Genomic DNA, 24,085 nt, shown 5'->3' on the forward strand with positions numbered 1-24,085 from the left:
GAGGAAGGAGAAAATGTGTTCCTCTTGGTTTCTGAGGACAGGACAAGGAGTAATGGGCTTAAAGTGCAGCAGGGGAGGTTTAGATTGGACATTAGGAAAAAATTCCTAACTGTTAGAGTGGTCAAATATTGGAATAAATTGCCAAGGGAGGTGGTGGAATCTCCCTCTCTGGAGATATTTAAGAACAGGTTAGATAGACATCTGTCAGGGATGGTGTAGATGGAGCTTGGTCCTGCCTTGAGGGCGGGGGGCTGGACTCGATGACCTCTCGAGGTCCCTTCCAGTCCTATTATTCTATGATTCTATGATTCTAAGTGTTGACCTCAAGCAGTGTTGACTTTTGAAAAACAGACAGTTGGTTGGGATTTGCTTGTTTGAAGGATCAATTTGTTCTGTCATTGGACGGCAAATGCTCTGCCCCACAAGCTTTGAACACACTAGGCCAAATTACACTGGCATTTTGGCTGAGCTCCATTGACTTCAGTGAACTTCTGCTGCCAGTTTATATCAGTAGACAATTTGGCCACTCCCCTCCTCTATCCCCTGAGTTAAACTGGAAGCTAGTTAACCTTAGTGATTTTAAAACCTGCTTTAATGAAGAGAGTTTAAATAGAGGATTTTAACTTCAGCATGGACAGCAATAGACTGTAGCCTCTAAAATGAAAATAGATCAGTACAATTTATAACATGATACAGTCTATTGATCAAAGAAAATCCTTGTTATATGGGCAGATTCATCTTTCACTTTGAACAAGGTGGAAGGCTCTACCAGTCTTAAAAGTGGTATCATACTAATACTTTGTCTATACTGACTCCTAGCAGGGTATCTACAGCCCATTACATTCATGAATCAAGCCTCACAAGGAATCATTAAATGAAATTTGTCATCCTTCAGCCAGCTCTACCAGTGAATTCACTGGGTGTAAAATTGCTGTGTCCAATTGCAAGAATGAACAGTAGAACATCCCGCCACTTAACCTGTTTCCTTTTCTTTACATTTTATATTGATATTATACTATAAGTTTGAGTCCTGGACATGTCTGTGAAATACAAGATCTGACGTGAATTGCCATCAGGAAGACTCCTGAACAGCATTCTTAGTATGTTTATTTCCACTAGATACTACACCATTCAGATTGAATGCTAAAAAGATAAGATCCATGGATAAATTAGGACTTAGCATACACACATGGGAAAAGGAAATGCATTCCTTCATTGATCACCTCGGCATCGAAGACAAGTCTGCAATAGAATTTAAAGCTAGCAGACTTACATTTGCTATAAGAGAAATGAAAGGAAGGCTCACATTAAGGAAATGAACAGAACTCAAGGAAGTACTGGACTTGCTTTACAATGCACAACCCTGTGACACACACCAACTGTACAGCTGTCTCTTGAAGTTATATCCACAATACCTGCAGCAGAACTTATTTGTATGATGAAGAATAAAAAGGACAGAAACTTCAATAAGCTTGACCTACCCACACAGAATTTCAATGGGCTTGACATCTCCACACAAACAACAATACTCTAGAGTTTGGGAAAAGAGATGATTTTAAATAGATAGGCCTTACATTATTACATGAATGTGTAGAGGGTACTGGTATGTCTTACCCAAGGAGAAAAATGAATGAGCTAGCCGCATTTGAATTTTTTTGCTGAAGTTCCTGAGTCAGATATTGTGCTAAATTACACTGGCCTATGCCTGGAGTAACTCCACTACCTCAGTGGAAAATTTGCAGGTGTAAATACAAGTGGAATTCGGTCTTCTGAACCTACTTCCTTATCTCGCATCTTTTATATGGCAGTGTGTGATTGAAGAAGTCATCCTGAAACAGAGCAAACCTAGCCTCACTCCAGTAAGGATGTGCTGCCACGCCTCAGGACATGTCAAAAAAGAGAAGTGCAAAGCCTGACCCACAACACACTGATGAGCTTCACCTCAGGAAGGGCAAGAAGCTACACTCAGAAATTCTTTTAGTTGAAGACCCTAGAACTTCTGCCAGCAGAGGCTCATGAAACGATCAGCACAATCACCAGCTCCTCAGATTACACTTTCAACCACACCATCAGCAATGCCCACTTTTTGGGCTATATTAAATTCACTTCCCCAAGAAGAGAGGAGGCTAAGATACTTACTATTGCTCCTACCTTCTGCTAGGCTTTGCTCAAAGTTCTCTGCTGGCTATTGTTGACACAGCTTTTTGGTGACTAATCCAGTACCCCCAACTCTCTTATACCGGTTTAAAATAGATGTCCATGAAGTTGCACCAGTATAAAACTGGTATGAGCACAGAATCTGATATCTTATTTACGGTGCAAATCAGGAACAAATGCAGAAAAACTTGCACAATGGCAGATTTTGAAATACTGTTATTTGCAGTCTGGTTTAAAGCCAATAAGATCATGACAGATTTAGACAGCACTGAATATAGAAACAAGAAGTGGTCATTCATACTAGTACCAACTTGAGATTTTTTTTCAAATTCATCATTGTAATTCAAAACAACAACAATATGGGTTTGTTATAAGATCTTTGACTTGTGTACACAATCCAGTCTAACAAAAACCCCTGTTGAAAAATCCTTCTCTAGGAGGACCAGATGTCCAAGGTAGTCAGAGATTTGCAATACATTGCCCCCACCTACCACATCTGCCTCTACATCTTGGCCTAGGTTAACATTACACCCGGAAGGTGTATGCAACTCCAGCTATGTAAATAACATAGCTGCAATCAACGTACCTTAAACCAAGCTTGGCACTGTCTTCACAGCAGGAGGTCAATAGGAGAAATGCTCCCATCAACTTCTCTTACTCCTCACAACAGTGAGGAGTACTGGCGCCAACAGGGGTGCCATCAGCGTTCAATTTAGCGGGTCTTTACTAGACCTGCTAAATCAAACCCAAGAAAATCGATCACCAGAGCGTTGATCCTCCAGTAATTGGAGACGTGGCCTCAGTTTGCCATAGCGATTGTTTAGTAGTAACTCCTCAGCACAGCACCACTGTTCAGAGGAGACCTGCATCATTTAATTTCAACATCTCTGTTCAGAAAGTTGCAGAACTTTTGACGGAGCGCCTTTTTACTAGATGATATACATTTCTGCTATCCTGATTTACCCTTCCCTTTCCCGATAACCCTTCTCTGTCTCCTTCTTAACCACACTGAACCAGTACCACTGAAAACAATTTCTCTACCGGTATCTAAAGCTTTGTCCTCTCTACCACTAAGCAGGTCAGGTTTGGAAAAAAACTTCACTAAAAGCTCATCTAAACAGATTAGTTCACTTTGTGGAGATCTTGTTAAAATGTATTCTTATGCAATTAGTGCTGCCTGTATTGATGGGACAGAGCCAAATTATAGCCATTCCAGAGACTATGTTGCACCCATGGTCCTGCATAAGAGACTGTTATTGCTTCTATATAAAGAGTAATCTAAATACTCATTTTGTCAGTAAAATAAGCACATAATGGATAGAGATCTACTTTAATTTACTAGATATAGGTGGGAGCCAAACCAAAACATTTGAACCAACATAAACCCATAGAAAAGAATCAGGCCCATAGATTTCATACACTCCCTGATTCCAAACTCAACCCATGAATCCATCTCTTTAAGAGACTATGTATAAACTCTATACCGGGCAGCTTATTATGTGGAGGGAATTTTGTATGTGTGTGTGTGGGGGGGGGGGTCTTAAAAAGTCAAGTTGAACCTATTATGTGCAATCCCATGACTCTATTCATTATGATAGGGCTGAGCAACACACTATCTTTGAACAGGATTTCCCTTCTCCCTGTAATGTCTGAGGTAGTAACACTGTTGTATTGATATATGCCACTTGTGTTTTAATCAGGAATATAGTTGGTGAGAATGCTAAATTCAATAAATAAATGCAAGTTACTGATGCTGATGGCAACAGGGTAATACCATCAGCTTTTGACTTAGCTGGAGTTGGGGAGGATGAAGTTGTTCATCCTCTCAGTGGCATAACCTACCTTTCGCTGAGGGGACATTCTCAGAGATGATGTGCTGTCATATTTGTCAGAGGAGATCAAATGCAGCTTTCCAATATACTGTCCCAAGGGTATTAACTTCTTATGGAGGATCTCCTTTTCCCAAGGGATTGAGATAATCTTCCCACAGACATTGGGCTGGCACCCAATTCAAACTATTACAGAGGAAGATTAGGGGAGATTCTAGTGCTGTTTAATAATTGTAGCTACTAGCAGGATTTTAATATGCATGTTTGAGCACGGTACTTAGCCCCATTGTTCATACTTTGCATGGGCTGGATCCCTGGGACAGTGAAGCATAATGTAAACAAATATGACTCTTTCTTCTCTGAGAAATTTCTATCCTCCTGTCTCTTATCCTCAACAACAAAACATCAGTGTTCACCTCAGTCTGCTTTTCCTTTGGAAAATCAACAGTTCTAGCATTGTAAATAAAGAAACAATGTCAGTGGATTAAGTAATATGATAGCAATAGGCCCTTTAGTTATCAAAATACTATCAGACAGCTGCTGTGTTCTCCTCTTGCAACTCCACAGGGTTATAATTTGCTACAGAAACTCATTTACAATAGACAAGAGCAGAGGTTTCCCAAACCAACCGAATCATTTTTTTTTCAATAGCAAACCTGGATGTGATCCTACCGACCACACATGTGGAGGGCAAAGCTGACACCTGTCAATATGAGATGAGGAAATTAGTAACAAAAGAGTTTTGTCCCTACAAAGTAATCATCCAGGTGTGCTGTAAGCTATACCCTGAGGTTTAATAAATGTAATGCCATGAAAGAACTCTTTTTAATGTGGCCACCCCTATAGTAAGCTTGCCTATGTCTTCACTGTTTGCCTTACAATAAAACACCTTTACCTTAAAATGTTTCCAATGTGATTTTTCTTACCCTGACTGTGGTTCCAATTAAAATACGAAACATGTCAAATCATATATTTCACTCTAGCAGAAAGTGAAAACCTAAAGCAGGGGACAGCTGGCATTTTCAGACTAGATATAGCTCTTTTAAAAATGGGCAATAGGGATCTAAGACTGTCCCTCTCTCTTACTGGGAAGATTGTTTGTGAGCTGCTTAAGCCATAAATAGTAACCCACAAAAGTCACACTATTCCATAGACTTTTATGGCATGGCCAATCCAGGAGTCTTATGGAAAGAGTGTTCAATACACCAGACATGACATAACGACAGTATGTTTGTACATTTGGTAGTGAGCATATTGTATCACATATGTCAAAAATATCAAATTCTTCAAACCTTGCTCTTTTCAGATACGGCAAATTCGTGGTATTGCATTGGGTCCTCAGCAAAGCAAATGATGATGGCCTTAATAACCACTGTTGCAGTGCTGAGGGAGTGGAGAGTGGAGCCACACCAGCAGAAGGAGAATGTCTATCTGCAAGCAGTTTGCTTCTGGGGGTTGTAGGGGAAGGTACACAGGGGTAGCATCTGCCACTCTCTTTGCCCTTCCAGTGCCAAATTCAGCCTGTGCAAGAAATGGCCTTGCTCCCTTTGAACACACTACTGCTAGTAATGATGCTATGCCACCAACGTGCCCAGGGAGCACAAGCATTTTGGTGTCTCTCTATGCAGGAGCATGAGGGAAAGGGGTGTAGAGGTTTCTTGTACTCTTTCCTTCCACATAGACACAACAGGAGACAGAATATTGGCTCTCAGCCCTTCAAGAAGTACAAAACACAATGAAGCCTCAGAACATGAACTAAATTGTTAGTTTAGCTTTATCTTACTAGGTGTTTGTGGGTATGAAGAAGTTAGGAGGAAAAAATTCAGCTAATTACCCTCACTTACCAGCTGGAGTGCTAGAACAAGTTTTATAGTGGGAGTGTTGAGAACTAACGAACCCAAACTGTAAACCCTGCATATAAAATGGAAACCTGAGCCATCAAGCCAGGGGGGGCAGCAGCACTCCAGCATCCCTAGTTCCAGCACCTATGTTAACTCGTAAACACGACACTTCATATACCAATTAATGGCCGAGGCTATTCCTCTAAAGCAGACCTAATTTTGTCAGCCAGAAAATTGAGGCAATGTTGTGTGAGGAATGAGAGGGAGGGTATGTCTATACTGCAGAGTTTTTCTGGAAAAAACTACACTTACAGCCACACTGTAATTGTGTTCTTATGACAGAAAGTTGAAAGAAAGCAGGGGGGTTTCCGACAGCGGTAAAGAACTCTTTCGGGAAAAGGTGTATGTGGACGGGGAGGAGTAGTTTTGTTCAAAAGAAGAGGCCTCCAGGAAAAAGCACAGGTGCCCTGGTGGCCACTCTGTTCATTGTAATCACATCTTAAATGCAAGATCGCGTCCAATGAATGCGGACTCTATCTTTTGAAAATGCAGATCGCTTTTTCGATGTGCTTTTGCTGTATGGATACTCTCTTTTGAAATAAGTTTTTCCGGAAGATCTCTTCAGGAAAAGCTTCTTCTGAAAGAAGCCTGCAGTCTAGACATAGCCAGAGGCAGAAAAGGGCTCTGGTCATGAAAATACAGACTTCTTTCCAGATTCTCAATACCTGAAGAAGAGGTAAATTCTATTGAGAGAACTCTCATTACTTCTTACTGGAATGTTCACAGGCATCTTTATGGTTCATCATATCTTTTCCAAATGAAAAACTCTAATAAAAGTCTTGTAGCTAGCCTTTTCTGAAAAAACTGGACTTCGATGCAGGTAGCACGATATGCACATGCATATGCTCAGAGCTTAGTGTGGGCGCCTGTGTGGCTTAAGCTATAAAACCATCTGCTGCTCAACTTGGGCTGCAGAGCACCCTTGTTTTTATCTCTCGCTGTATATGATCTAAGTGCCGCTACATGGTACAGTGAATCGCACTAGGTGTGTGAGTTACAGACAGGGGAATGGTCACTGGTTTTGTTTGTTTGTTTGCATGGACTGAAGAAATCTGTTACCGAATGACTATGATATCATCAAGTACACGTGTTTGGATTGTGCGAGAAATCAACTTCATTCTAGAACTATTTGGAAGATACCAGTTTAAAAAGCACTGGGACATAAATCACAATCTTGCCTATGTACTTCCTTAAATTAGGTATCACATCCCTTTCATCACAGGTTTGCCAGAGAAGTTTGGCACCAGAAGCTTCTCACTGAGCTTTTGCAGCTTCATGTTATTCCTTAGATGAGCTGGGAAAAGAAGTTTTAGAGAAATTATACAAAGGGTTAATTTGTGGAACATGTTATCAAAGGCAGCAATCGAATCTGAAATGAATACATTCAAAAAGAGACCAGTACTTAAAAGACAACTTAAAAAAAAATCACTGCAGGGTAGAAACACAACCTAGAGTGGCAGATGGCAGAGACACATGACCTCTTCCTTTTTCAGGACATTATATGCTATACTAATTTAATTACATTGAAACCCTATTATTACCAGCTCCAGTTAATTTAGCCACCCCATCAACTGCCTTATTGATTAACTAATGACTGGCCGTAGCCTTAGCCATATCCCTTTAGCGATGCCTTATGATTTCAAACTAATCCTTCAGCTTTATCAAAATGCTATTTTCCCACAAATTTTGCCTTTATACCAGTTAGTCAGAAATCCATGTATTTATGGTTTAGATGTTTTCCCTCATGAAACCCACTTACAGTAATAGCATTTTCAATGTAAATATATAAACACTTACAATTAAATTAAGGCTGTGAAAATAGAGCCTCAGAAAGGTGACCACATCTAACAAATCCTAAGCCATTTTTGAAGAGTTCACCAAATAAGTGATGATACTCAGTCAAAACCTGGTTGCCAGGAAAACTGAATGAATAACTGAGAAAGGACCAACCAGGCCATTACACTCTGCCAGATTTGCAGCTGCTTCACATTTCGAGAGTGACACAAAGCAGCCAAAGCAGTCAGGTGAATGAAGCTCCACATCTGGACATCTATGTTTCTATATCAAAGACAGCAGACAATTACAAGCAGGACTGTGCAAAGTAATAATAACCTGTAAAAACAGCAAAAAAAGTGCGGTTTATCTCCAGTTTTTACCCTGTTCTTGTGAAAAAGGAAAGCAGCGTCAGCAGTTGGGACTTTTTTGTTTTCTTGGAAAAAAAGCAACATATTTTTCTCGTAGATATTTATATACTGGATAAAATACAGGAACATTCACACAGTTACTTACTGCTAACATATCATCCCCCACAATCAATGTAAAAAAAAGCAATTGATGAAGAAAAAGAAGCAACAGACCAGCTATGCCTGAGGCTGGAAGCAGTTTGGGATATACAGAGGAGAACAAGAAAGCTTGCTAAAAAAGCAGTGGTCTGATCCTAAAATTCTACTCAGACAAAATTCACTGTAGGGAGGTTGACTTACTTACCTCGTGGTGAAGTGTATGGAGCTCATCTTCCGCAGGTGCTTGGGTGATTTGGCCCTCAAGACTAGTGTTTCTTAAAGTTGTCCATGGACCCACTTTGAGAAAGCTGCAACCAGGCTGCTCCAGTTTGTTTACTTACTGGTTCTGAAGCCACGGAACCTCATAGTTTCCATTGGACACTGTTTGCCATTTGTAGCCAATGGGAACCACGAGTCTTCATGGCTGTGGAGCCAGTAAGTAAACAAACCGGAGAGCCCATTAGCAGCTAACAAACTGGAGAGGCCCATTAGCAGCTTTCTCAGAGTGGGTCCGGGGATGACTTTGAGAAACACTGCTCTAGACAAAAGAAGAGTCCTACACAACAAGACACATTGCTTTACTCTCAATGGGCCGGGCACCTATCCAGTTCTTAAATTTATGCCAGTCCTTGCAGGGAATCTATAGTCTGTTTTCCACTCAGTGCAATAGCTCTACAGCCCCTTTACCTCAAAATGGCTTGGCTTGCTAATGGGTCCTCTCCAAGGTTCTTCTCACCATCTACATAGAGAACTCTGAACAGTGTAAGAGGGAGCTGTCTGCCTTCCATCCACATCCGCCTCCTTCATATTTTCATTTTTCAGTCCCATATCACCTGCCCTCCTTAGGCCTATACCCTAGACTATTTCAGAGTTTGTTTAGCACAATCTTTCCAGGCACCCTCCTGTTTCTTTAATAGTGTCCTCCTAGCTTCCTGCCTTGCTTTCCTCTCCACAAGAAACTACTGGGTTTTTTTGTTGGGAAGGGTGTTGGGGGGGGCGGGGTTGTGACTTACCCTCTTCTCCCTCCATCTCCCTCCTCCTTATTTTTCTTAGCTTTCTACCTGAGCAGAACAGACCCTCATATAATCCTGTTCCCTTTTCCAGCAAGCTTTTCTTTATCTTGCAGTCACATGATTGGAGAAGTAAACCAGGCACAAATAGAAGCCATTTTAAGCAATTCTATCTCTATGAGTAGTCTCATTTGTTTCACTGGGATTATTTACAGAGTAAAGTCTTAAAGAAGCAAGCTGCCATGTACTGAGGCAGATTTTGAAAGTATTTAGACACCTAAAGAAGTAAATAGGCAACTAGTGAGTGTCTAGGTGTCAAAATCCCATTGATTCATATTTATGCATTTCAATACCTTTAAACATCTGGCCCTTCAAGACTCTTGGATGGATCCCTATTAAAGTCAGTACAGTAAATTGAGAGGGTAATAGTTATATATGAAATTAAAAGACCAGGAAGATTGAGTAATAAAAAGCATGGCAATAAAATTCAGAATGATTTTGCTACAATGGAGTTAGAGAAGCTTGTACAACTAATTGCAAGTTAAAACAAAGCCACAGAGCCAAAAGATAAAAGAGAAGGCAAAGGAATGAAATGATCTTCCAAGCTGTAAGCTATGCGAAAGTAATTCTTCCACTCTACTCTGCGCTGATGAGGCCCCAATTGACATATTGTGTCCAGTTCTAGGCACCACATTTTCAGAAAGATGTAGAGAAATTGGAGAAGATCCAAAGAGCAACAAAAATTATTAAAGTTCTAGAAAACATGACCTATGAAGGAAGACTGGGCTTGTTTAGTTTAGAAAAGACAAAACTGAGTTTTCAAATATCTAAAAGGGTGTCACAAGGAGGAGGGAGGAAAAAAGTTCTCTGTGGCCTTTGAGGATAGGACAAGAAGCAATGGGCTTAAACTGCAACAAGGTAGGTTTAGGTTGGATGTTAGAAAAACTTCCTAACGGTCAGGGTGCTTAAATTTTGGAATAAATTGCCTAGGCTGGTTGTGGAATCTCCATCATTGGAGATATTTTAGAGCAGTTTGGATAGACATCTATCAGGGATGATCTAGACCAGTGTTTCTCAAACTGTGCTCCGTGGAGCCCCAGGGCCCCGCAAGACATCTCCAGGGGCTCCGCGAGGTTGACAAACTGGAAACATCGATAAGTACAACACATACAATCAATGGACCGCTGGGGCTCTGCATAAATTTTTACACATGTAAAGGGCTCCGGAGCCCAAAAAGTTTGAGAACCGCTGATCTAGACAGTGCTTGGTCCTGCCGCGAGGGCAGGGGTCTAGACTCAATGTCCTCTAAGGGTGTCTTCCAGTTCTAGGATTCTAGAATTCTATGAAACCAAAAAAGCAAACAAAAGCAATCTTTGTCTGTGGGATTACAATTCCAGGAACAATAAGAATGACAGAGATGATTTTCTTGATGTAGCTTGGCAGACAAAAGTTGAAAGCAACAGTTACCAGAGAGAATGCAGTATATAATGTAGCCCTGTGGGAAACAAACAAACAAACAAACCTAGTATCACTCCGGTATGTCTACACAGCAATGTTATTTCGGAACAACTGATGTTATTCCAAAATAACATAGTCTGCGTCTACACTACAAGCAGTTATTTCGACATAATGTCAAAATAATGTTGAGCTGGAGGACTTCTTACTCCAACTCCTGTAACCCTCATTATACGAGGAGGGAGGGAAGTCAGAGGAAGAGTGCTCTTTCTCGGACTTCCTGCTTTGTAGACAGCGCCGAAAGCCAAAATAAGCTATTTCGACTTAAGCTACACAATTGACATAGGTCCAGTTGAGTATCTTATTTTGGTTTTAGCCCTGCTGTTTATATGTACCCTTAGGGTACGTCTAGACTACATGCCTCTGGCGACAGAGGCATGTAGATTAGACTACCCAGCATAGGAAAATGAAGCGGCGAGTTAAATAATCACTGCTTCATTTAAATTTACATGGCTGCCGCGCTGAGCCGATCAGCTGTTTGTCGGCTCAGCGCGGTAGGCTGGACGTTCCGCGGTCAACATCAAAGGCATTTGTCGACCTCCCAGGATGAGGAGGGATGAGGTTCATCGGCTCAGCGCGGCAGCCATGTAAATTTAAATGAAGCGGCGATTATTTAAATCGCTGCTTCATTTTCCTATGCCGGGTAGTCTAATCTACATGCCTCTGTCGACAGAGGCATGTAGTCTAGACATACCCTTAGTGACCAAGATGTTTTGGTTCAAGATGTTTCCAGGCACAGGAAAAAAAACAGATATTTTAAGTGTCTATCTCTTTTGGACATTTATCTATTCAAAGACAAGGCAAAGAGAGGAATCGGAGAAAGAATATTTTTGACCCACATAAAACAACATCTTTGAGTGTGTTGGAGGTTGGGGGCAGTTTGAATTGTTTGATCTGTAGAGCATTTGAAATCAGATGCATATTATTTAAATCTCTCTTGCTAAATTTCTGAACCTCGAGAACTAAAAAAAAGGGGGAGAGGGGTTCTCTCACCTAATTATATAGCATATCCTCACAATTCTAGTATTTCTTTATAAGTAATTGTGACAGGGCGCCTGCCCTGCACTGGGCCTTTAAGCCCAAGGCTCAGGCCCCGAACCTGAGGGAAGCTGGAAGACCAGCTGAGATGGTTAGGCTAATGAACCCAGCTGCCAGCTATAAAAGGAGAGGCCCAGTTGCTGGAAGAGAGGGCAGGGCTGACTGCAGAGGCAGCAAGAGCTCCTGGGAGGGAGACAGCGGCAGGAGAGGGACTGGAGAGGGAAGCTCTCCCTCAGCAGTTGCCGGGGACTCCAGGAGAGGCCTGGAGGAAAGCAGAGGCGAGTTGGTGTCACCTGGAGACTACCTGCCGAGGGGACGCTGGCCTGGAGATCGCAGCCAGCTGGGCAAGGCCAGGTAGGAAGTGGCCCAGGGCAGGAGCGGGAGGCGCCCCTCTTTGCCCGAGAGCCTCGGTGGGTTTCGGCTAGCTAGTCCCACCGAGGGAGTGACCCTATACCCGGTTGCTCACAGGGCCCTGGGCCGGGACCCGGTGGAGTAGGGTGGGCCCGGGTCCCCCTACCGGGGGGTGCCCAGCTACGACGAGAACCTGTTTGTGGACTCGGCCTGTTTAAAGGGCCAGTATAAACTGCGGTGAAGCCGATGATGAGCAACCCATACAGACTGTAACTCGCCCTGAGATGGGCCATGTGAAGACAGTCAGGGGGCACTGAGGCTACTGGGGGGCGTGCGCCCCATGACAGTAATGTATGGATTTCCAGAGTCTGCAGTCAATATTTGTGAGGAGTGGAGAAACAGATCCAGTTAGCATAAACCTGACTCAAAACTTTGTCCAAAATCAAAACGATCTATTTTGAAAGCTCATAAATATTTTATTAGTTGGGAATTTTTTGTTTGGTTGGTTATTTCTATTTCCATGAGCACTTGTGCATATTTTGTTAAAATCTGAAGTAGAAATACCACAAGAAAATCCATTCTTCTTATAACTCTCACCTATCTATGGCTAAGAAATATCAGAAATCTCACAAGAAATCCTCTCTCTTCTCCCACTATCTCCGACCCAATTTATCTGTCAACGGGAGGCAGAGTCGTGTAAGACTAGAAATTAGAAGACCTATTTTCTGTTCCTCAATGCTGCCTCTAATTTTCTCTGTAGCATGGTGTTATGTTTACAGTACACAAACAGAGAAGTTTGATAACAACATCAAATAATCTTGCTGGAAGGATGTAATGCACAATACTTTTAGTCATAAAACCCATAATGATAACACAGTAACCAAAACCAGGGAGAAGCAAAGCAAGCTGCTCTCCAAAAGCAGAGAGGCACAACCTTATTCTAAGCTCTTTTCTTTCAGATAGATTCTAATTGCAGGATTCCCTACAGAGCTTCCTAGCCTGTAAGAAGGACCAGGAATACCACTCATCCCTCCACACTCTTAAAATTATAGCTTGCATTTCCATCACAGTGCTCAATACATTGCACGTAGGATATGTCACCCTCATTATACCTAAGTTTTCTCATGTTTAAAAATAGGGCTAGTAATTCTTTCATACCACTGACAAGTGCAAAATATAGTGAGCTTTTCTTGGCCGTGCTAAGGTTCTGATCTCAACTTTTAAAAAGCGCTTGTGCTTTATGGGTGTTTACACAGTTTGCTGTGGCACTTAGATGGAACAGCAAAACTGCAAGAGGTCTCACCAGAACCTCTGCTACCCACAAGGCACCACATTTCCAAAGGGGCTCATTATCTGTGAGCCCATCACAGTAGACAGGTGGTGATGTGTACTTTGGTGTGTGGTTACCTGATTTGCACATGCAAACAAGCCATACACATTAAAATGCAATTCTTTGTGCAAACCCTCCATCAGCAAGGTGCTTAAATCCATGCCTAATTTAAGAAAACTTGGCTCTGAGCAGCTATTCACATGCCAAAAACATGCTGAATCAGGGCCCAAGCAACAGTGAAATGCAATTACCTTATATGGGGGCTGAAATGTTACAGACGAGCTTGTTTTAGGAGCACTTTTAACACCTGGATTTAGTTTAAGATACAAGTTTGTTTGTTTGTTTGTTTCCCAGATCAGGACTAGAGTCTTGTTCGGGTTCTTGATTTCACTCAAATCTGAAATAGAACTGTAAATTAAATCCCTTCCAGTTTTGAATTGGACCTGAAGCCAAAGCTGTATAGAAGGGGTTGACTAGGTCAGGGATTCATTCCAAAATCCACATGATTTTGAATGAGTTCTGAATGAAGATTCTAGTTCTAAGCCAGTTTTGTCCTTTGTGCCGCAATATGGACACACTGACAGACATCAGGGATACAGTTTGGCCCCAAACAGAGGGAAAAAACCAGGCACAGATGGGAGCTGGGTCCTAAGTACATCTTGCTGACAAAAAAATAATTATAATGTATAATTCATTTGCCTAGGATCCACTACATTTATTTTTTGTTTCAAGGCTCCCGGTTTTCATTTCAAATGAAAATGCACCAAAAACATTGTATCCCCAGATGTACTCTTGAATTTCCGCTGCCTGCTTACAGTTTATTTTCTTTTGATGGGTTTGCAAAATAAAAACAATTATTAAAAAGACTTTCAATAAGTTTAATTCATACACATTTCTAAGGGGCTCATAATGGTAATATGTAAGTGCCAGGTGCAGAGTGAATTTTCGTATAATTGGTTCTGTACCTTGCATTTTGCTTGAGAAGCTTGTAAGAAGAGAAACAAATCTCAAGGTCTGTCCAATTCACATTAGGTAATCAATTAATCAGATCTGTTAACTTGAAGCAACTATGAAGAGACCAAGAGAGCAGAAAAGGCAAATTTTAGGTTTCACATTTCCGTGCAAACCCTTCTTTCTCTCATTAGTCAGTGACCTAAGATCCCAGCTGTCAGCCAACACCCAAGACTGCTGTCTCCAGAAGCAGCCACTTCATTTTATCTGTGAATATGATATTTCCCTACAAGGGGAAAAAAATCTCTCCCCCTTTTCTCTACATACAGAACTGTTCCAACAGTTAGGAGCATGCTATTCATAGACTCATAGGGTTTCTATTACTTCTACATCTAAGCACATTAGAAACAGTTTGCAGTAATCTCTCCTCAGGCTAGAGGAGATGTGGTCATTTGTTTTTGTTTGGGGATGTGGGGTGTCTAGGTTTCTGTGAATAATTTATAGAGGGAAAGCTCTATAAAAGAGATTAGGATTTTATTAGAGGATGGAAAAGGGACTCCCTGTCCTCTGAAGCATCAAATATCAGTGCTGGACTACATGGACCCATGGTCTGATCCAGTATGACAAATCCTATATTCAGTTATTTATTAAATGCATCTGAATTCAATTGCCTGAGTTACTGTAACATATTATGAAGATGTAGCCTAATGTGCACCCCACAAAACCTCCTCTTAACTATACCCTCTTTCTTTCCCCATATCTTCCATCTCTTACCCCTGTACCTCTCAACTCAAAGCAATGTGGTGCTGCATGCCTTCCTGCTCACATGGATGGCAGTTGTTGGAGAAATGAATCCAAAAGAAACAGCCAATAGAAACAGTAACAGCTGTAACAATTTTACATGGCATGGTTCCGATTTCCTGGATTTGTGGGTCTTCCCCTACACATACTCTACCCTTTTTTTCTTCTTTTCATTTCTTTCCCTTTCCTTCCATTTTCCCTGTTTTATAATTCCATATTATATTCTGCATGGAGGAAGGAGCAGGTTTATTTGCCCGCCTACAAACCTTGTGATTCAGAAATTAGTTCTGGTTTATTATACATGAACATTTTCCAAAACAAAGGGAAGAGGGGGTGAGAAAAGGAGTGGTAGTAAGTGGAGAGGAAGAGGGAGATACTATGGGAAAGGGAAGCGAGTAACTCCCAGATGCAGGTGCAGATATTTATAGAATTTGCACTGGTGCCACGTTAGTTCCAGCAGCACAAGGAGACTTCAGCTGTCCAAAGTGAGCTGTCTGACTCAAACACAAGAAGGAAATGAAACCAATGGGTTAGAAAAACTGAGCACAAAGAAAAGTTCAGCATTAGATTATGATCAACCTGTCCCATCCCTCTCTTTAAAACTTTACAGCCTTCAAGAATACTCCCTTGATGCAGACTGTAAAGAAACCCACAGGATCAGTGTTCCCTGTAAGCTGGGCACTTGTGTGGCCACTCAGGAGAGACTCTCATGTCACCAGGCTGATTAGCAGAGCACCCACAGCTAAGTTTTTTGTTTGTACTGGTGTTGCACATTCACACATGCCTCAGTGCACAGAAAAAAATTATTCCACTCCTGGATGGAAAAAGTCTGCGCGCAGATGGAAAAGATTAGAGGAACATTGCACAGGAACTATGCAAGGTCAGGTCCACAAGGATTTCCCTTTAACAACCACCCTTTCCTGAACCTCCACTTTGCAAATGGAAAGATGTAAAATGTACGTCTTATTGCACAGCTGTAAGATCTCTATTGTTTTTAGGCAAAAAATAAAAGGTGATATCTTTTTTAAGTAGGTGCTACACTTCTCTACATATGCTCAGAGAAAGGAATGCTACTGGAAGACAAGAAAGGATCACCAACAGGCATTAGGTTAGTCTAAGGTTAGTCCAATTTCTCCTGGGACCCACATTATATATATATATATATATATATATATATATATATATATATATATATATAGTGAAGGTGAATCTCTCTCCCTCTTTTTTTTTTGGTTCATTTCTTATGCAAAATAGACAATCTGATTTTTTTAATTCTAAAAGGCACATTCTAATGTAACCACAAGTTATGGGCCTGCTGCAGGAATCACTGGATAAAATTCTGTGGCCAGTATTTTATAGGAGATCACCGTAATGTCCCGTTTAGCCCTAACGTCGATAAACTGGCTACCGGCAAAAGATTTTGGCTACCTACAAAAAGAAGGAAGTTCTTCTTCACACAGCACACAGTTCTATCTGTGGAATTCCTTGCCTGAGGAGGTTGTGAAGGCTAGGACTATAACAGGGTTTAAAAGAGAACTAGATAAATTCATGGAGGTTAGGTTCATAATGGCTATTAGCCAGTATGGGTAAGGAATGGTGTCCCTAGCCTCTGTTTGTCAAAGGGTGGAGATGGATGGCAGGACAGAGATCACTTGATCATTACCTGTTTGATTCACTCCCTCTAGGACACCTGGCACTGGCCACTGTCAGCAGACAGGATACCGGGCTGGGTGGACCTTTGGTCTGACCCAGTATGGCCATTCTTATGTTCTTATTCTGAACTGGGTTTGGTTCAAATGAGCACTCAAAGGGCACATCTACACACCAGGGCTAAAGCCGAAATAAGCTACACAACTTGAGCTACATCAATTGAGTAGCTTAAGTCAAAATAGTTTATTTCAGCTTTTGGTACCGTCTACACAGCAGGAAGTCTGAGAAAAAGTACTCTTCCTCTGACTTCCCTTACTCCTCATACGATGTGGGTACAGGAGTAGGAGTAAGAAATCCTCCACTCGACATTTTTTCAACATTGTGTCAAAATAACTGCTTGTAGTGTAAACGTGGACTGTTATTCTGAAATAATGCTGCTGTGACATAGCCTAAATGCTTGTCTGAGCCTCTTTGGTCTAGAGATTCCCAGTGATGTAAAAGAAATAAAAACGGGTCCTAGTTTGAATAAATAGAGGGAAATGAATGAGTGGGACAGAGTCTGACCGTGGATAGTTAACAGTTACATTGTGTAAATGAGAACAGAATTTGTCCAGTGTTTCCAAAACCTGCCTTTCACGTTAAGTATTTTTAACCAAAAAAGTTCCTGTTGTGTTTCTTATTTCCAAGGTTCACTCATCTGTGCCACTGAGACAAAAAAATGGTGTTGCCCAATAAATCCACCATATTTTCAGGCTCATGTATTTGCATTACATTACTTCATCTTTTCAATACGAATGTGAGCCATTATGCTTTCTGACCATTTGCCAGTAACTGATGAGTTCAATATGATTCCATATTGCTGCTGCACTAAAGGAGCCTGAAACTTTAAACTGAGGTCCCTTGTAGCTGTCACTTAAAGCCAATCAGCCCAGGACTCAAGAAGAGAAGGGGACAAGAGTCGTATTTTGGCCAATATTCCTTCTCTCACTGTGACAGGTTCTAATGCCCAAGGCGGTGCAACAGCTACAGCCAAATGCCTAACATTTGCAATGATTGCATCCATCAATCACTGATGGCATGAACAGTATTTAATTTGTAGCTGTAAAGAACTTTGGGACAACTAATAGACATTATCTAAAAACAAATTCTAATGCATTCCCTAACACAAAGGCTTTATTAAAGGTTAATCCCTTGAATCAGGCACAACCTGCCTACCCAAACACTTAAAACCAAGGAAATGAGAGCAAGGTTATCCAGTATTCCTTGCAATCAGCATGTCCTTTTCAACACTGACAATGGCATGCTCCAACTCCCCAGAGAAACCACTTCCATCTCCAGTAGATACCAAAACACATACAAGGACAGAGTTGCAGTTTGTTGTTTTAATAGATTTGTGAGCAGAGTATGGGCAATTGAGATGTGCACTGAAGGTTGGAGAATGATTTGGCCCTTACCTTGTGCCGAGCTTTCGCCACAACAAGGTCCTTTCAAAATGGACTTCGAACTTCTTTATTTTTTTTCAGAGAACTGTCATGACCTTTTGTCATGGTGGTACAATAGGAAACAATCCTCAAACCAGAAACTACCACAGTCCTGCAATCCACAGAAAGACCAAAGGACCTACAAAGTAATTCCCTTCAAACGTCACTCAGCTATGTTGCAGATTTTCATTTAGATGAAGTTTCTGCATGTGTAATACCAATCATACCCCTATGAGCCATGAACCCACCAGACCTCCCACAGGTCTGTATTCTGGGTCAGTATTCTGATGGGAGACATCCAGGCTACGTCTACACTGGCCCCTTCTTCAGAAGGGGCATGCTAATTTTGAACTTTGGAATAGGGAAATCCGCGGGGGATTTAAATATCCCCCGCGGGATTTAAATAAACATGGCCGCCGCTTTTTTCCCGTCTTGGGGAAAAGCCGGAAAAAAGCGCCTAGACAAGTACTTTGAAGTAGGAATAAGAGATCCTCCGGAAAAGGGCTTTATTCCGGAGGATCGCGCCAGTCTAGACGCTTTTTTCCGGCTTTTCCCCAAGATGGAAAAAAAGCGGCGGCCTTGTTTATTTAAATCCCGCAGGGGATATTTAAATCCCCCGCGGATTTCCCTATTCCCAAGTTCAAAATTAGCATGCCCCTTCCGAAGAAGGGGCCAGTGTAGATGTAGCCTGGATGTCTTGGATGGAAGAGATGATCCTGGAACAGAAGTGGTGTCTCCACATGGTATTAGGGGACACTGGCAGCAATGGGGCTGGTGCTGTGTGTCAGATGAGACATATAACCAATATTTTGATCACATGTATGGCATATTGTCTCATGTGAAAAGGAGCTTACCAAAGTGTCCTGATCATATTTCAATTATGAAAATACCTCCCCATGCAAACTGCCTTCTCTGTCTCCTCTAGAGTGGTGTGGCTTTGCACTATATCCAGCATGGGCACAGGCCCTCTAGACACAATAGACAGCTATGCACGGAATTTGGCCTTGTACATGTAACGGTGACATCAGCCCATCAGGAGCGGCCTGAGGTGGGCTGCGGCAGCTGGCACCCCAGGCGGAACATGCAATCGGCACTCCCGCCTCCAGGGCTGTCAATGGACTGACATCATCATCGGGTGCCCCAGGCGCCCTGTAATGTCATCATCGGGTGCCCCGGGCACCCCATTGAAGGCGGCACCTTAGGCGGCGGCCGAGTCCGCCTATAGTCACAGGCTGCCCCTGCAACCCATGCAGACTAAGCATTAGGGAATCCCTGCAGGTTAATACTAGACCCCACATTTTGGGTGAGTTATCCTGGGCCCTAGAGAGTCAAGGAGAACTAAGAGTGTGTCTAGACTACAGGGTTTTGTCGACAAAAGTGGACTTTTGTCGACAAAACTATACCTGCGTCCACACTACTGCTAAGTTCTGTCGACATAACGTCGACAGAACTCAGCAGTTTTGTCGACGCTGGTAAACCTCATTTTACGAGGCAAAACGCCTTCTGTCGACAGAGTTTCTGTCGACAGAAGGTGTTATTGCATGTAAACTGTCTTTTGCGTCTACACTACCATGTCGACAAAGCAGCTTGCTTTGTCGACAGAACTCAATGTAGTCTAGATGCTCTTTGTCGACAGAAGTTTTGTCGACAGTATCTGTCGACAAAACTTCTGTCGACAGAAGCCTGTAGTCTAGACGTACCCTAAGAAGCAAAAAACCTACTTTCGTTACAAATGAGCAAATCTTACATAAACATTTCTTATGGGGTTTCTTTTTTGTTTGTTTGTTTTGGAGCTTTTTTGTTTTGTTTCTGTAACAAACTTGATGAAACCACAATTGTTTAGGAAGTTAAGCAGAGTGGATTTTCAAACACACATGGTTGGACATAGAACATATATTGAAGCTATACTCTGGGTCTATTGCTGCAAAAATAACAGTGGCAGGACCAGGCAAAAGCACGGTGGAGGGCCCCGTGACCTTAAGGCTGCTTTTGACCTTAAGTGAAACATGAGAAGATTAAAATCTCTGTTGCAACTCCCACTGCAGACAGGAATCAACCCAGCTCTGGGCTAATGCTGCTTACAGGGTTAGCAAGCATTCACAGTTTGTGCAAGGGAGCATTCAAAATACTTGACAGAATTTTTAAATGTCTCATAAAAAGCCCTTCACCATAACAGAAGGATATTTTAAAAAGGCCTAACTATTAGGCATACATATTAATCCAAAATGACAGCATCTCCTTCCAACTAAGTGAGATCTGGCAGACCTGTGCTTAGCTTCATTTCTGTATCTTCCACTGCCAAGGATAGTGAACAAATCACTGCTAGTTCTACCAAGGATGGTAATGAAATCTCCAGTAGACTAATAAGATTCCCTTCCAAAAAAATGGTGACAGAAGAAGTGGGGTCATGGGTTGTGTCAATATTTCAAGCAATATTCACATCTCAGAGTGGCTGAGAGACCTGCTCTCTAGGTGCCACTATGGCAGCTGAGAGCTTCTGAGGTACTTTTGCTTTCCGTCCCTACACTGTAATGGCCATAGGATTGGGGTAATTATTTGTTTCTCAAGTCACTCCCTCCATTAGGCTCCAAGACACTCTGGCTACGTCTACACTGGCCCCTTTTCCGGAAGGGGCATGTTAATTTCAGAAGCCGTAATAGGGAAATCCGCGGGGGATTTAAATATCCCCCGCGGCATTTAAATAAAAATGTCCGCCGCTTTTTTCCGGCTTTTAAAAAAGCCGGAAAAGAGCGTCTACACTGGCCCCGATCCTCCGGAAAAAGCGCCCTTTTAAGTAGGAATAAGTACTTTGAAGTAGGAATAAGATCCTCCGGAAAAGGGCGCTTTTTCCGGAGGATCGGGGCCAGTGTAGACGCTCTTTTCCGGCTTTTTTAAAAGCCGGAAAAAAGCGGCGGACATTTTTATTTAAATGCCGCAGGGGATATTTAAATCCCCCGCGGATTTCCCTATTACGGCTTCTGAAATTAACATGCCCCTTCCGGAAAAGGGGCCAGTGTAGACGTAGCCTCTGAGTTTGTTAATCCTTAGAGTAGGTTTTTGCCTGAAGAGAGGAATGAAAAGCCTTAACTACACAGACTCCAACAACTGCGTTTGCTGTAAGCATGGGTTCCAACAAGAGTAAGTGCTGCCAGTGAAAACTACAGCTTTCCTTGTGTACAGTTGGGCTTTGCACTGAGGCATCTACATCTGTAACCTGACCATCAACTGCTAGATCTGGGGCAAATTCCTAGTATAGACAAGAGAGTAGAGAAGAGTCCATCATCTTCAAGTACAATCTGTTAGACTTGTCTAAGATCTTTAACAAAAACGTATGTATTTCTGCTTACTCTCAGGGCTGTGATTTTCTGACTAATAAAAGTTGGGATTTCCAGTCAGCAATTGCAAAGATTAGTCAAACAAGACTAGATAATGTAAAAGCTAACCCAAACCTACACCCCAAACTCAAACAGAGCCCTTTGTAATCTCAGGCAGTTCCGTTTACTTTGCTTGTTTATATTTTTCTGATTTTCCTTCATCTCTGTTCTCACAGGATGAGATACTCGACTAATATAAATCAACACGGCAGCATTGATTTTTATGGAGCTATGGAAATGTAGACCAGTTAAAAACATGGCCTCCTGGATTTTCAAGAGGAATGCATATTACACTCAATGATTTATCTCCTATACCTAATAAGCAATTGCATTGTTTTCTGACAAAATTACCTTCTCGGAGCACAACAAACAGCATCTCTTTTTCAAAATAAAATGTGAATCAATGTGAAAGCATATTCCATTCCTATTTAATTCATTCTCAATTTATAGGAAGTCAACACCCACTCCAGGGTCTTCCAAGAGCATTTTGTCTCATCTATATTTGTCTTCTAATTTATAAACTCCTCAGGGCAAGACTGTGTTTATTTATGTCCTGTTCAGTGCCGATCACGTCATCAGAGATTAGCAAGTACTTCTTATTATTAACAAAAATAAATATTATGTGGCAAGATATTCTCACGTGTGCGTGTTGCCTGCAAAGCACAATAGAGCAGAATACAGTGCAACTCAGAATGTCCTGACAGGAAGCAGACACCTCAGAAGTTGAAAGGTCAGGTCCCAGTAGAGAGGACACTTCAACACCCCATCCACACACTCCATGCAGGTAGCTCTCAAATAAGCTGTCAGTTTGGAGGAGAGATTCTCTTTCACCTCTCTGGGCTTTCCCATAGAATGGATTTTCCTGTCTCAGAGCAAGAAAACCTGCTGGGGTAACTTAAGTGCAGTAAAACAGTAAAATAAATGGAACACAAAGTGCTGAATCCAGTCATTTCCTCTAGGGGAATCTGAGCAGCTTTGTGGCTTTATTGGTACTTGTACTTAACACCTGACTCAAGCATGTTTATGGGGAAGAAGGTAGAAACTTTCAGCCTGAATTGGCTCAGTTTTCCAAAGAATATTTTAGAAATGGCAATGATTGAATAAACTTAAAGTGAAAAGGAGTTCAGGGCTCCCCACTCCCTCTCCTGCGTGCTCAATTCCTAGGATAAAGCATGTGTTTCCATTTAATACTGGATAAAATCCAATTGATGTCTGGGTTTTTATTCAAATGTTTATACTGCTTTGGGATTATTAGTGTTATTTTTTAGTTAGGAGCAGCTTACTTCTACTTCAGTTCAGCAAAATCACTTCTTTATTTCTTATGCTCACATTAGTGCCTTAGACACTTGAGAAATGTTTTACCTACATTGCGTTAAGTTTGTACTCTTCTCTCAATTCACACTGTTTATGTTTACAGGCCAGATCCTTTCAAGTTTTTACATAGAAGAAGCACCCACCAGTTTCAGCTGGAGTTTTCAAACAACAAATAATTAGAGTATCTTGGGACTAATCCTCAACTATGTTGCATATTGGCATAAAGCTGGTGTGGTTCCCCACTCTCTATCTTTCATGGGGATTTTCGTTTTGTGCTTTCCTCTTTATTTTTTTGATTGGTATGAAATAAGTACCATGAATAAGCGAATATAACCCACGGGTTATACACGTTTATACAAACCCTGCCCCCCTCCCCTGTGGAGTAAGCATGTCCACATCTTATACAAGCTGATTTTTACTCAAATTAAAAGAAGACAAGACCAACATGATAAAATCAGCATCTTCGATTTAATAACAATTTAATTTAATAAGAGCAGCAGTGTTGTTGTGTGTACTAAAATACATTAAAAGTTTAAAAGTTACCTACTGTGAATCTACTCAAAATAAATAAATTGTAATGCAGTTTTAAAAAAATCCATCTACGCATTGTCATAAAATAATACATGCTGCATGCTGAATAAGTTTATTCTGCATCACTTGAGTCAGAACTAGCAGCATCCGCCTCAGCATCTGAGTTTTCAAAACCATCAAAACTTTCATCATACTCGCTGTCTTGAAAAACATCCATAACCTTGGCTAGGCACACTCGGGTATATATGATTTGCACTTAGGCTTCCTTACAAATATTTTGTTATAAACTGTGTGGTTCGTAGGGCTTATAGGGTAATAGGGTAGTAGTTATTGCTCAGCGGCCTCAGCTGCGGTTCATTACCCACAGTTCGTTACTGTGGGTAATCTAAGATTTTTTTTTACACATGAAAGAAAAACTGTGGGTAATACATGAGTGCATATAATACATGGACGCAGGTTATATTCACTAATTTACGGGTAGTTCTGATTAAGGTATGCAAGGATTTTGCATGTATGGACAAACACAAGTGGATCTATTGCTAGATAAAGTTTAGGCTAGGATTCATGTTT

The 24,085-nt window shown here is 41.5% G+C and overlaps 1 long non-coding RNA gene across 1 annotated transcript; it reads left to right on the forward strand.

The window, feature by feature from the left end:
* The first annotated feature begins 11,898 nt into the window (after positions 1 to 11,898).
* LOC142826758 (uncharacterized) lies at positions 11,899 to 22,300 on the forward strand. The gene is made up of 3 exons (XR_012900990.1): positions 11,899 to 12,086; positions 16,195 to 16,284; positions 21,847 to 22,300. It is a non-coding gene; the product is annotated as an uncharacterized LOC142826758 (long non-coding RNA).
* Positions 22,301 to 24,085: the final 1,785 nt, after the last annotated feature.

This window comes from Pelodiscus sinensis, chromosome 2, assembly GCF_049634645.1.
Source record: "Pelodiscus sinensis isolate JC-2024 chromosome 2, ASM4963464v1, whole genome shotgun sequence".
NCBI classification, from domain to species: Eukaryota; Metazoa; Chordata; order Testudines; family Trionychidae; genus Pelodiscus; species Pelodiscus sinensis.